At 48.3% G+C, this 12,975-nt stretch overlaps 1 protein-coding gene across 5 annotated transcripts in view; it reads right to left on the bottom strand.

Annotated features, from left to right (window-relative positions):
- CUEDC1 (CUE domain containing 1) overlaps nt 1-12,618 on the bottom strand; it is a 74,756-nt gene extending 62,138 nt beyond the window's left edge. For 3 of the 5 annotated variants that reach the window (XR_012130675.1, XR_012130676.1, XM_037003844.2), the window contains exon 1: nt 12,463-12,618. The gene's annotated coding sequence lies outside the window, so the exon portion shown is untranslated. The remainder of the gene's footprint in view (nt 1-12,462) is intronic. The other 2 variants (XM_073235393.1, XM_073235392.1) reach the window with 2 other exon arrangements.
- Nucleotides 12,619-12,975: the final 357 nt, after the last annotated feature.

Here is a 12,975-nt window from a genome sequence, read left to right as displayed (position 1 = left end):
GAAATGAGGTCTGAAATTGGGAGCAGAGGGGTTGTGACATCTGGCACATATCCACAGAAGCAGTGGCATCCTGAAGTTCTAGGCACTTGGGAGGCCAGCCATAATTTCTGCCCTTGATTCTTCCATTCCCCTGTGGCTTTAAATAGCTCAAGCTGGTTTCTGTTACTTGCGATCAGTAGAGTCTGAGCTAAGACACAGGCTGGTTCATTATTCTCCTTTTACAGATGAGGAAAGAGGCTCACAGAGGTGAAGTGACTAAATGAATGTCACATGACCAACATGTAAGAAAGGAGGAGTTTAAATCTCTGCTATGAGACTTTCCTCCAGTGCCATCTCAGGCCTCCAAGAAAGTGAAAGGTGTTCACTTTCTGTGTGAAAAAAATGTAACTGAGAATAAGTGATTAGGCCAGAGGCATCCCAAAGGACTAATGCAGGGACAAGAAATACAAAGTGCTTTCCTTTGAAACCATGAAGGCTGCACTTTGCCCCTCTACATTTCCCACCTTGCAGGTAGATTGGGGCCATGTGACTAGTTCTGGCCAGTGAAATGTGAATGGAAGGAACAGGTGTCAGTTCCTTGCAAGGCAGTTAAACGCCAGGGGCTGCCTCCACCTCTCTCTTCCCCTCCAGTGATAATCTTAAGGCTCAATGATCCCAAAGGTGTGGCTACAGATGGGGGAGGACTGCCTAACTCACAGCCGACTTCCCATGAGCACAAATTAACCTAGATTGTGCCAAGCCACCGGGATGTCAGTATTTGATTATTACTGCAGCACAGTCTAGCTTCTCCTGCCTGAAGCACACAGATTAATTATTCAGCCTGGGTCCTTCAGCACATTTCTCTGGTTTGCAGGATGCTGCATTTGTTCAACAAATAATTCTAGAACACCAATGCCAGGTGCTGTACTGGGCACAGCCAGCTGCACAGCAGTAAAAAAAGACCCAATTGCTCCTCTTAAGAATCTCCCTATCTGGTGACCCACAGGCCCCACTCTAGGACTAAAGGGAACTGTCCTACAAGTGTGAAAAGCAGGACCTGTCACCCAGCCACTGGCTAAAAGCCTAGAGAAAAGGTAAGCTACCAGGAGGGAAAGACAGCTTATCCCAGTGATTCCAGGAGGGTGGCAGCCAAGAGTGAGTTCACACCAGGTTTTCACACCCTGGGCTCTACCAGTTCCCCTCCTGCCAGCCTCATGGCCACACACAAGTGCTTCCCTTGCCCTGGGCATGGACCAGGGGAGAGGAGGCATGGAGGAGCAGTCATCAGGAGAGCAGGTGGCTGGTAGAAAATGGGAGCAGCAAAGACACAGCTCACCTACCCACACCCTCCTCTGCAGCAGAAGTATCTCCTCTGGGAATCACCCACCTGCTTAATGTATTTTAGCCCCAGAAGTCCTGAACCACTGAACTTTTCTGCCCCACCCCATGTAGTTGAGGGCCAACCAGAGAAATCATCTGTCAGGAACTGGTGTCTGGCTACAGTCTCCTTTCTCTACACCAAAAGCTAGATGAGAAAAGAAGGTAGGCGGGCAGGGTCTCCATATAGAGTTGTGTGGGCTGTTCACTGCACAAGATGCCCATCTAAAGGGGCAAGTGGGGCTGAAATCCAGCCTATGCTCTGCTTACCAACCTGTGTACCCTGGAGAAATGGTCCCTTCTTCTAATTCTAACAAAAGTGTCTGCTGTGTCCTAGAGTCACAGCAGCATTCAACCCAGGCCTTCTCCATAAGGAGTGGAAAAGTTTGGTGATGGGTACATGGGAAGGCACTAGTCTCTACTTCTGCATGTATTTGAAATTTTTCATAACGGAAGTTTAAAACAAAAAACAAAGACTATTCTACCCAGTAAGTGGCTTAAACAAGTTACTTTGCCCCTTAGACCTCAGCTTCGGTCCCCACATCTAAAAAGACAATCATCTCTGGCTCATCGGGTCAGTATAAAACTAAATTGAATTACTTAAGTGAAATGCTTGACACAGAGTAAGTCCTCTTACAAGAATGGGAGGTATAAACAGTAGCTGCTGCTGGTGGGTGGGGGTATGAAGGAAAATGGCAAAATGGGGGGCAGAGGGACAGGGCTGAAAAAGCAAATGCTCCCGGGAATGTGTGCAATGAAGCCAGAGAGAATCTGAAAACACAACCCCCCTATTAACATTCGTAAATAGGACTTCCAGGGGGCTAGTCTCAGGGACTTTTCTTGCAACCCCTCCCTCCACAACAGCCTTGGGACCCCAGCCTCAGCTCAGAATCCAAATTAAGGTCCACAGAAAAGTCACAAGAGTAGTTTAGAAAAGGATGTGCTCCCTAGCCTCCCAGCAAATTCAGAGAACAAGGCAACTTGTGGAAGGGGCTGGGTGGTTAGGGGGTGCTTACGCCTGGAAGGCTCCTGTCTGGCAGCTAGAAGAGAACATGAGGTCCCCAGAGATGTCCCAGGGAAATCAGGCATTAGCACAGGGAGGGAGCCAGCCAGGGGACGAGTAGCCATTCACATCCCTGAAGGTCAAAAGCTATTTTTTAATCATCTAGTTTTGTAGTGAATTTTTATGTTAATGTCTCCAAAATTATCACTGCTGTGTGTGAAATTTCACTTGTGGATTGTCATTTTAAAACGACACACCCCTTATTCATTACCCCTTAAGGCCTAGTCATTCCCCAGTGACAGGGATGGGGAGGGCTGAGGATGGCAGTGACAGGAAGCTGAGAACCCTTCCCAAAGCCCCCAGAGGGACCTCACCCTCAGATCAAAGCCCCGGGGCCCTCTGTGTCTGCCTGGCCTCTGCCCCGGGAGACCGTCCCAGGAGGCTTCTGGTTTCAGTCAAATACCACCTCACTCGCTCTCTCCTTTCTTTTTTCTTTTCCAGGAGGGAAGCTAATAGGATGATTCATTCTCTTACTAAGTCGACTCATGAGAAAGAAGGAAGTCACCCAAGTTCCCAATCCTCTTTTGGTTGCACACAAGCCACTCTGTGGCTCATCCCCATATGAATTTTGTAGAAATGTGAAAACAGAGAAGAAATCCCATTAAAGAGGTCATCCTTCACCTCCTTTTATGTCTCAAGAATTCACTATCCCTGGCAGTTTTCTAAGTCTAACGCCGTCATAGCTGAGGGCTGAGATAGGATTTAAAGAGGCTTCCAAATAAAATGTGATAGGAGAGGAGAGAGACACATGGCTCCTAAATGCACAGGCGGGGCCATCCCTCATAGCAGATAGTAAAAATCCACCCAGAAAACATCCTTCTCTGTCCCTGCAGGCTCTCTCCAGAGCTCTGTCCCAAACTTAGAAACAGCTGTTTCCCTATAACCAAAAAAAGCTCTCATATGCTCCTCTCCTCATTTTTTCCAACACTGTGATCTGTACACTTAATCTACCTCCAGGCTCAGCTTATCCCTCCCTAGGTTCATCAAATGAGAAGTGGAACAGTCAGAGAATAAGAAGTACAACACTACAATGTTGTAAAGCCCCCTTGTAAATTCCAGTTTAGAAGCCATATCCTCAGATAACTAGCTGTGTGACCTTGGGCAAGTTGTCTTAACCCTCTGTGCCTCAGTCTCCTCTTATGTAAAGTGGTTGTAACACTATATTCATATAGGGCTGAGTAAATAATACTCTTAAAATGTTTAGAAAGGTGCCTGGCATGCACTAAACATGAATAAATGTCAGCTATTATTATCAGACCATCACAACAATCCTGTGCTGTAGGGAATATTATTACCAGCTCTCCTGAACAGATGTGTTCAATATCCTTTTGTCACTGTGGGTATAAGAATAGATTAACCTCAAGAAAAGTACAAATTAAGAAGTTAAGTCATCTGCTCAGAACGATGCAGTCCATACATGACAGAGTGGAGCCTGGATCTCCTGTCTTCGATTCCAGATAGCACACTCACAAAGTTCACACTTTAACATGCTCCCTCCCTCACACATGGAAATTTGAGAAGTTCCTTGAATCAGCATCAAAAACAGATTTCAATTCTGTAACCCTCAGAGAGTGGCAGTATCTCAAGGGAATGTAACAGGATTTGCCAAACAAAATTAATTTGCATTTGATTTTCCTATTCCAAGAAAACATACCAAAGCAGCCTACAGGAGAGGGTGCCACCCCATTAAAGGTATCAAAAGACCCCTCAAAGCTGAGTATCACACCCACCTCAACCATGTTTCAGACTAAAAGGGCTCCCTTGGGAGGCTCCTAGGCTGTCAGCGATTTGCAATAAAGGTCAGTGCAAATCATTTGGGATTGCATTTATGCAGGCATGGCCTAAGACATGTGGAATTCTGCCAAGGCCATAGTTTTTTTAAACATGCACTGTCTTCACCCTTGATAAATAGCAGCCAGGCTACAGAAATATTTCCATTACACCCAAAAGCCTCCTTGCCACCACAATGCATTGAAATGGATGTTTTCAATTTGAGAAGGACTTCTCAACAAAAACACAGATAGCATCCCAACCTTCCCAACAGAGTAACCAATCTGTCAGTTAGAAACCTCTTAAGCACTAGTGAACAGTATTTCTGGAAACAAATTATTTGGTAAACATATGCCCTCATGCCCAAAGTCTCATTATATCTAATAAATGGATTAAGCCCATTTCTTCTAGCTCTGTTATGAACATTCATTAGAAAGTTTCTACGAAAAAAAAACAAAACAAGCAAAACACAAATAGACTCATAAATATGGAGAACAAACTGGTGGCAAATGGGCAAAACAGGTGAAGGAGGTAAAGCAGTATCAAGTTATAAAACGAGTAAGTCTGGGGAATGAAAAGTACAACATAGGGGATACAGTCAATATTGTAATAACTTTGTATGGTGACAGAAGGTAACTACACTAATTGTGCTGTATATTTTGTAATGTATATAATTGTTGAATCACTGTGTTGTATACCTAAAATTAATATAATATTGTATGTGAACTACACTTTAAAAAATTACAAGTAAATGCTGATGGACAGTGACTGCAATGGGGTGTGCATGGGGGGACTTGATAAGGTGGGTGAATGTTGTAACCACAATGTTGCTCATGTGAAACCTTTATAAAATTGTATATCAATGATACCTTAATTAAAAAAATAAAAAAATAAAAAGTTACAAGTAAAAAGATTTCTACACAAGCACTTTCATAAATGCCGTTCATGTATTTCAAGACTGTGATGAAATCACCTTATGCCTGTGCTGGAGAGAACTAGCAATACAGAGAGGTTAACATCGTAGCTCTGGCTCTGTCACTACCTAGCCATGTAATTTCATGAAATGGTAATAATAATAACAGCAGCAGCAAGAGCACTTAACATTTATTGAGAACTTACAATATGCCAGGCATTGTGCTATGAGCTTAGTAAGTATTTGGTCCTCCTTAGCAACTATTAGGGAATATTATTACTCCCATTGTATGGACTAGGAACCTAAGACTCCGAGAGAGTAACTTGCCCCAAGAACACTGAACCCTGGCAGAGGCTGGGTTCAAACACAGGGAGTCTGACTTGATGTTCTTAACCACACACCACAGGTCTTTTCAAGGTGCTTAGTGATCCAGGACCACAATTCATCTGGGAGCAGTCTGGATGATCTTTGAAATCCTTCCCAGCTTTAAAATTCAGTGATTCTCTCATTTAGAAATAATGTGAATATATGAGTTGGAGAAATAAAATGCAGTGGTGCTCCAGCTCTGCCAAGATGGACTAAAACATCTGTGTATGCTTCACTCAGATCAAGTCAGGAGAGGAAAACTGCTGATTTCTAGGATAATGATGCCTTGTGGAACACCACACTGGCCCCAAACCGCCTCAGGAAAAATGACAGCTTGACGTTCTAAGAGGAGAAGATGCACCACCTCACAAAGGTCTGCAAGTTCTCAATGACCAGCTCTCAATACTTTATTTGACTTTTTTTTATTTCTTAAGGAAAGTCAAAGGCAAGAAAATGCTGCACAGAGGGGCTTTTTGAGGATGCCAGTACAAGATGTACTCAGGCCTTGTGGCATACTTACACCTTGCTTTCCTCTCAGGTGTATACCTGCTCATGAAAACCCCCCTCATACAGGTAATCTGCATTTTACAGGTTCCCAGTGACCTTCTGGCCCGAGGCTCCATAGTCCTGTAATTGCACAGGGTTTTGTCCTGTGCATACCTGCTGATATGTTCCTACACTCTCTCCCTCATCACCCATCCCAGGCTCTAGACACATGGACTCAGGGGCTGCCTTCCCCCATGCCATCTCTGAATCATCTTCTTCCTCCCCCTGCTCAGCACAGGGGTTCCCTGCCCATCCACCCACCGGGCCACTAGCCAATGCAGCCAATGGTGAATCTCTCTACCAGCTCAGCCCTCCTCTCACTCTCCCTAGCTTGCTTGCTCTCTCAGCAACTGGTATAGCCTGAAACTGAAACTAATCTCAGACCTGAACTAAGTGAAATCATTTCCTATGCCTGCTCTACATGACCACAGAGAATCTTCTCCTCACTAGAGCTCTAAACCTGAGAAAAACAGAACGCCGTAGGTGCCCCCCTAGCACCTAAAGGTTCCTTAAATAGCAGGGCATGACAGGGTTTGGGTAGGAAGCAAGTTCTTGCCTAGTGTTCTCTGCTGCCTCTCCATGATTTGCACAAGTCCATCTGAATTAATCCCAGGAAGTAAAATTTGCCACTTGGCATTTTAAACTCATTGTTCAGCATTAGTTCATATCTGACTCATTCTTAATCAGATTCTCTTCTGAGAGCAAGCCTTGTTCTCTTCAAAGATCTCTGAAGCCATCTTGCTGAATGCAGTTCAGATTGCAACATCACATGTTTCTCCTAAATTTGAAAAATGCACCCTTTACTTTGGTACTTTTTATAAGCGAAAAACGGAAACAAACCAAAAAAACCAATCATTGTAAATGAATATAATGTCACCCTTTGATCTTACAAAGAATTATAAATTTTGGGAAAGATCCTAACCTGTGTTTGGTTAATTACTCTTGCCCCCAGCACACTTCCGGGTACCTTTCTCTGTTGCTGAGGGTATTCTGTAAAGATTCTACTGTTGGCTTGAGCAGAATAGAAGTGGAAGGGTAAATGCACTTGTCCAAGAAGTGTATGGTAAAGAGTAATAACTTTCATATTGTCTGCTATTTACCCTTCATTCAGCAAAAGTTACTGAGGGGCCCACGTGTGCACCCACACCTCTTGCAGGTGTTGGGCCAGAAGGGTGACTCAGATGATCTGCTATCTCCAGTTGGGCATGCTGGTGTCAGAAACATCTTCTGAGAAGGAGCGGATGCTTTCTCTAGTTCTAACAGCCCAACAGTCACCTATCTGGGGGTTTCCTGCAGCTCTCTTCACAAGGCTTGGACTTCCTTCTGTTGGGCTGCAAGCACGCTGGGTAAACATCCCCGCTGACCCAGGTCAGTGCAGGGCAAGACCCCAGCTGTGGGGCAGATGTGGTTTGTGTCTTGGCTCACTAATTAACAGATAAGCCGTGAATGTTTGGGGGCATTCTTCAGCCCCTTCAACAGTAAAATGTGGGGTTAGGCCAGATTTGAGCAACCTTTTAGCTCACAAATTCCAGCTCTTTTTACCCTCCTATCACGGAGCTGTCACAGACCTCTAGGGGCCTCTACTTCATCTTCCTGTCTCCCGAAGAAACCTCTTAAACCACAAAGAGAAATGAAATGTGTTCCCATTTCTAAAGACCTTCTGGGGAGGCCATCCCCTGCACTCCTATGAATTACTGGTTCTACAGCTCACATCCTATTTGAACTATTTCCCTCATGCCTTTCTTGAGTCCTTCCTCCATAGTTTATATTCATTTGCTGCTGGTTCTACTTCTCAGTACAGAAAGACCAGAGTGAATCACTGTGTTCTGAGCAGCGTTACGAGATATTTTATTTCTCCTTCAGCAAGTTCACTGCAGGCATTACAGAAGGTGACTATTAAAAAACACAAAAGCATCAAGGAAGACAACCACATTTCCCAGTTCCTGTGTCACCCTGGCAAGGGCATTGCAGGAGCCAGATAATCTGACCCTTAGTTCTACTCAGAGTTCACAGTGTGGGAGAGTGATGTCTTCTGTGGCCAGATCAAAAGCCCCCAGAGACAGCAGCCACCTTTACCCTCATTCAGCTCAAGGGCCCCCTCTTGCAGGAAGCCTTCCCTGCCCTCTTCTGGATGGGCAAAGTATCCTCTTCTCTGGTGCTTGGTCTCATTGTAGCACTTGCCATGGGAACTGGAGTTCTAGACTAACATGTGTTTCCCCTACTAGACTATAGGCATTTTGTAGGCAGGGGCCATGTCTTAGTGATCTTTGTACTCAAGGTCAGAACCCACAGAGTGTCTGGCACTTTCTTGACCAGTGGTTCTCAGCAGACTGAACCCTCCATGTATATTCCAATGATGTCTGAATAGGACCTTGGCAGACCTTCAAGCAGAGTACAAAACCCCTTCAATCCCTCTACCCCATCACCCCTTCTCACTCCACTCCCCAGCTCTGCAGGAGTCTCTCTCAGAATTTCCCTATGGATGTAAGCTCTGCAGCCAGGCCTCTTGGATTCAAAACCTGGCTCTGCCACTTTCTAGCCATGTGATCTTGGGCAAGTTATTTAACCTTTTTATGTCTCTTTTTCTTCACTGAAAAATAGATAGAGTAAGTCATAGGGTCTTATGAAGATTAAATGAGCTGATCCATGAGAAGCACCTGGAACAGGGTTCTGACTCATAGCAAGTGCTCAGTGAATGTTGGAATTAGAATTTCTCAAACCTTTTCTGTCCCCTGCAGCTTCCACTCTTGATTGACTGTATATTGGGGCTGCCTCCTCCCATTAGACTTCCCCTTTGCCCTATTCCTCTGGGACCAATGTTAGCATTAATATAGAAAGCCATTCAACCTTTCTCACTTATGATCCACCCTGCATCCCACCCCCACCATCTTATAGGGTAAATTCTATGAAGAGAAGAGTTTGTTCCATGGCAGGGCTACAAATGCTGAATCATCCTGTCCCCCAACTATGCTTCTCTGTCAGCACCCTTGACATTTTAGGCTCCCTGTCCCCCCACTGTGCAGTCCTCTCTGCTCTTAATTTAAGAGCTTCACCCCACCTCAACCCACCCCTCCAAAAGCCAGCCTCAGCCTTTTCAGTTTCTACCAAAGATTTTCCTAAACAATAAGGAGCCTCAGAACACTAATATGCATGTACAGAAATAATAATAATAGCTCTGCTCTAAAAAACACTCTATTTGGCATATATGTTAGATCTCCTTTAACTCTTTCTAAAGCTGAGAAACTGAGGCATTCACAGACTCATAGAGGAAGATGGAGAGCTGGGGATATGTAACTTCAGATCCTGCACTCTAAACCACTAACTAAGCTATGATGGAAATAGGCACAAAGTGGCAGGTTGCCTCCTGGGGGTGGGGGTTAAAGGGAGCTGGAACTTTCTATCCCACCATCAGTCCTCAAAAATACCTGGTGCCACCATAATGAAAAGAAATGGTCATATTTCATGAAAATGGAGTTTATATTTATAGGATTGTTATTGCATGTATCATTATGACCTGCTTTAAAGATAAGAGCAATACCTGCATTATTAGGACTACATTACAGTGCTTGGACACATCAGAGGTGATCAGAGAAGCACTGAGAAGCCAATACAACCAGCATCCTTAACTCACCAACTGGTGGCATCCAGGGCGACAGACAATCCTGACCACTGAGAAATGTGAATCTACAATCACTGCCACAGGACCCTTACATCCCACCAAGGCAATTTCCAAGTCCCAAGTCAGGGACTGCTGGACCACGGCATCTTCAAGGCCTTTTACTAGCTCTTATGCCCCTAAGTGTAAGAGCCAACAAAACAGAAGCACCCCCCCCCCACCTCCAAGCCACTTTGTACAGTCAGTGGTGATGGGGATAGAATACTTCTGCCTATGCTGCTTATTGCCAGGATGGGGGACATCCATCAAGGTAGAGTAAGTATAGGGAGTTCTTAAGGAGGAAAAGGTATGAGTGCTACTATAGGCCAGACGCTGCTTGCTAGTTAAAGAAAAATCCCCATGAGATACCATTGTCTGGGAGCACTTGAGCTTGAGAAGGGCTTAGCAATACCTAGACAGAGAAGTCACAGGTGGCAGAAGCCCCTGAAAACCCTTCCAGATCTCCAGCAAGTGTACATGCCACGAACACCTGAGCAGCAGCCCAGGGACCAGTGAGCTTTGGCTAAGAAAGAAATGGCAGGCCAGGCCTCCCCAGGGATGCACTGGGTATAGTGACAGCCATTCCATCTGGCCCCCACTTGCCTTTTAAAGTCCAGAGTGATCTACAGAAACTACAACACCTAGCTCTTGGCCTTGGTCAATGCTGCCCCAAGATCTCCTCAAGAGGAGTGTCTCACATTTACACTTCGCGCTTCAGCCCCATTTCCCCAAGAATGAGCTCAGGCTCTTAAAGCACCCAGCTCCTAAGCTCAGTTGAAACACCAGAATATCCATTCCTTACCTTAATCCCTGTATTTACCTCTAATTTTATAGCTCTGTGGCCCCATCCCAGTGCCCAGAGTCTTACCACCACATAGACAGCAAAATCAGTCCCTGGAGAAGGGCCACTCTCTCTGCCCCCATCCTCTGGCTCTCTGTAGAGAGCTGGGATCTGGTCCAGAGCTCCCAGGTCTCCATGGCCACAAGCCCAAAGTTGCACCAGAGGGTCATCAGAAAAGACCTCTGGAGAGGTCTGCTCTTCACACCCTGGGATGTCATTAATCAGTCACACAGGAAAGAACTATTCTGAATGGCCAAGGCCAGACCACAGATTCTAGATCATGGGACTTACTCAGGGTCCCAGGTCCAAGGGGTATAATAACCCTCTGATACTGTAAATGTGTCCCTGTACACATGTGCGTGTTTCCAGGGGAGGGAGAACTTAGAGCTTTCACCAGATTCTCAAAGGGACCAACCTTTGGCCTGAAGTTCCTCCCTCGTCTACTATCGTCCCAAGGCAATCCTGGTGGTCCAAAGTATCTCCTATTCACAGATGGGCCCAGGCCTGAGGCACCACTCCTTTTCCCTTATCTCCTGCTCCTTCCAGCTGCAGACAGTGGACAGAGGGATTTCTAACCCAACACTCCTGCACACACCCTCCAGCTTCCTGGTGACCTGAGCCATGTTTCTCTCTCCATCCCAGAGATGCACCTCTCCATTCAAACTGAGGTCCCAATGGCATCATGCCCAGCAACAGAGTTGGCCAAATTTCACACTTGCTCCCACAAGGGCCAAATTTCATGGGGAGATACTTCCTTCATGAGAGGATTCCCAGTGCCCCTCACCTCCCTGAGGCACACCTGGCTAACTGCCACCCAGGCTGTGAAGATAGCATGCTTGGCAAAGACAAGGAGTGAGAGGCCCAGAACATCTCTCCGAGTCTTTCCTACAGGGCCAGGTGGCTCAGGGTGCTGCTGGATAACCAACAGGAAGGCTTTTATTCCCCATGCTGGGTCAGGTGTAGAGGTGAGATGGTCTTCTTTTATCCTGTATCACATCTTATTTCTCAACTCCCAGTCATTCCCCCTCACCTTCCACTCTCACCAAAAAAATAATAATAAAGAAAGAAAGAAAGAGGCAGAAAAATCTAAATTCTCCCTCCCCCCAAAACAAATTCCTCTCCAGGAATTTAATTTCAGTATAAAGTCTAGGAGCTAAAACTTCTTTTTAAGGTAAATAAATGGGCAAGCCAGTGCTGGGTGTAAGGCAACAATGCACCGAGAAAATGGAAGAAGAAAGAATGAATTAACGCAAACATCATCAACCCCCTGGGGTTCAGAGCCCGGGGCCCATGGAGCCGGAGGGGCGGGGGAGCAGGGGCGGGGACAGTGCATTCTGAACTTTCCCAAGCCGAGCGCCCGGAGATGCAGCTCCCAGGGGACGGGGTGGGACCAGCAAAGGCTGGGCCGACTTGTGACATCGGCGGGGGCACGAAGCGAACCTCCACTCCGCCTAAAAGGATCTCTGCCCCGAGCAGGCGCCCCCCGCCAGCCATCGCCAACCCGCCAGCGCCCCCGGGCCGGGGCACAGTGGCGAGGGGCGCCCACACAAAAGGGGGAGCGGTTGCAGAAGGGTCTCAGGGCGGCGCCGGCTCAGGGAGGCCTCGCTTCCCTTCCCCGCCCCGCCCGCCTGCGACCACCCCGCTATCCCGCGCCCGGCTCCCAACCCCTAGATGCCCGCACGCCCCGCACGCCTGAGGCCTGGGGTCGGGTGGAGGCTCGGGAAGGAAGCGAGGGCCGGGACGCTGCACGCGGTTGGGGCGGCGCGGGCTCCCGGGAAGCCTCGGCGGCAGCACCGGGAATCAAACTCGCGCCGGCCCGGCCGGCCCGGCGGCGCCTCAGCGCTCGGTGCCCGAGAAGGTGGGGCCGCCGGGCCGCGCTGGAGCCGGGGTTGCGCGCGGGGCGGCCGGCGGGGTCCGCGCGGGCGCGGGCGGGAGCGCAGGGAGGGTCTTACCGAGCAGCCGCCACGCGCTACCGCTCCCCGTGGGCCGGTGGGGCCGGCGGGCTGGGGGGAGGGGCCGCGATCCCGCGGCGGCGGCGGCAGGCCCGGCGCGGCGGCGCGACTGGGGCGCGGGAGGCGGAGAATGCGAGGCGAGGGCAGCTTCCTAGCGGCGGGCGGCGAGAAATGCAGCTGTCCCTGCGCGGCTGCCGGCGGGGCCACAAGTGGGGCCGCGCGGGGAGGAGCGGGGCTGCGGGCGGAGCGGGGGCCAGGCTGCGGCGCCCCCAGACCCTCTCTGATGCCCGACCTCTTTCTAGAGGAGAGGGAAGCCCTAAATGCGGTCCAAAAGCAGCGCAGTTGCCGGGGCTGGGCGCGCCGGTTGAAGATTGGGGAAATTCCCGCGGGTCTCCCCCGCACCAGCCGCAGTGACTCCGGGCTGGTGGGGCAGGAGGACACGGACGAGGAGCCTCGGTCTCCCGAGCAGAGCGGGGTGCGGGGTGTCCTGCCCCTCCCTGCTCGGGAGCGACA

Source organism: Manis javanica, chromosome 4 (assembly GCF_040802235.1).
Source record: "Manis javanica isolate MJ-LG chromosome 4, MJ_LKY, whole genome shotgun sequence".
Taxonomy (NCBI): domain Eukaryota; kingdom Metazoa; phylum Chordata; class Mammalia; order Pholidota; family Manidae; genus Manis; species Manis javanica.
This window is presented reverse-complemented; position numbering and strand designations above follow the sequence as displayed.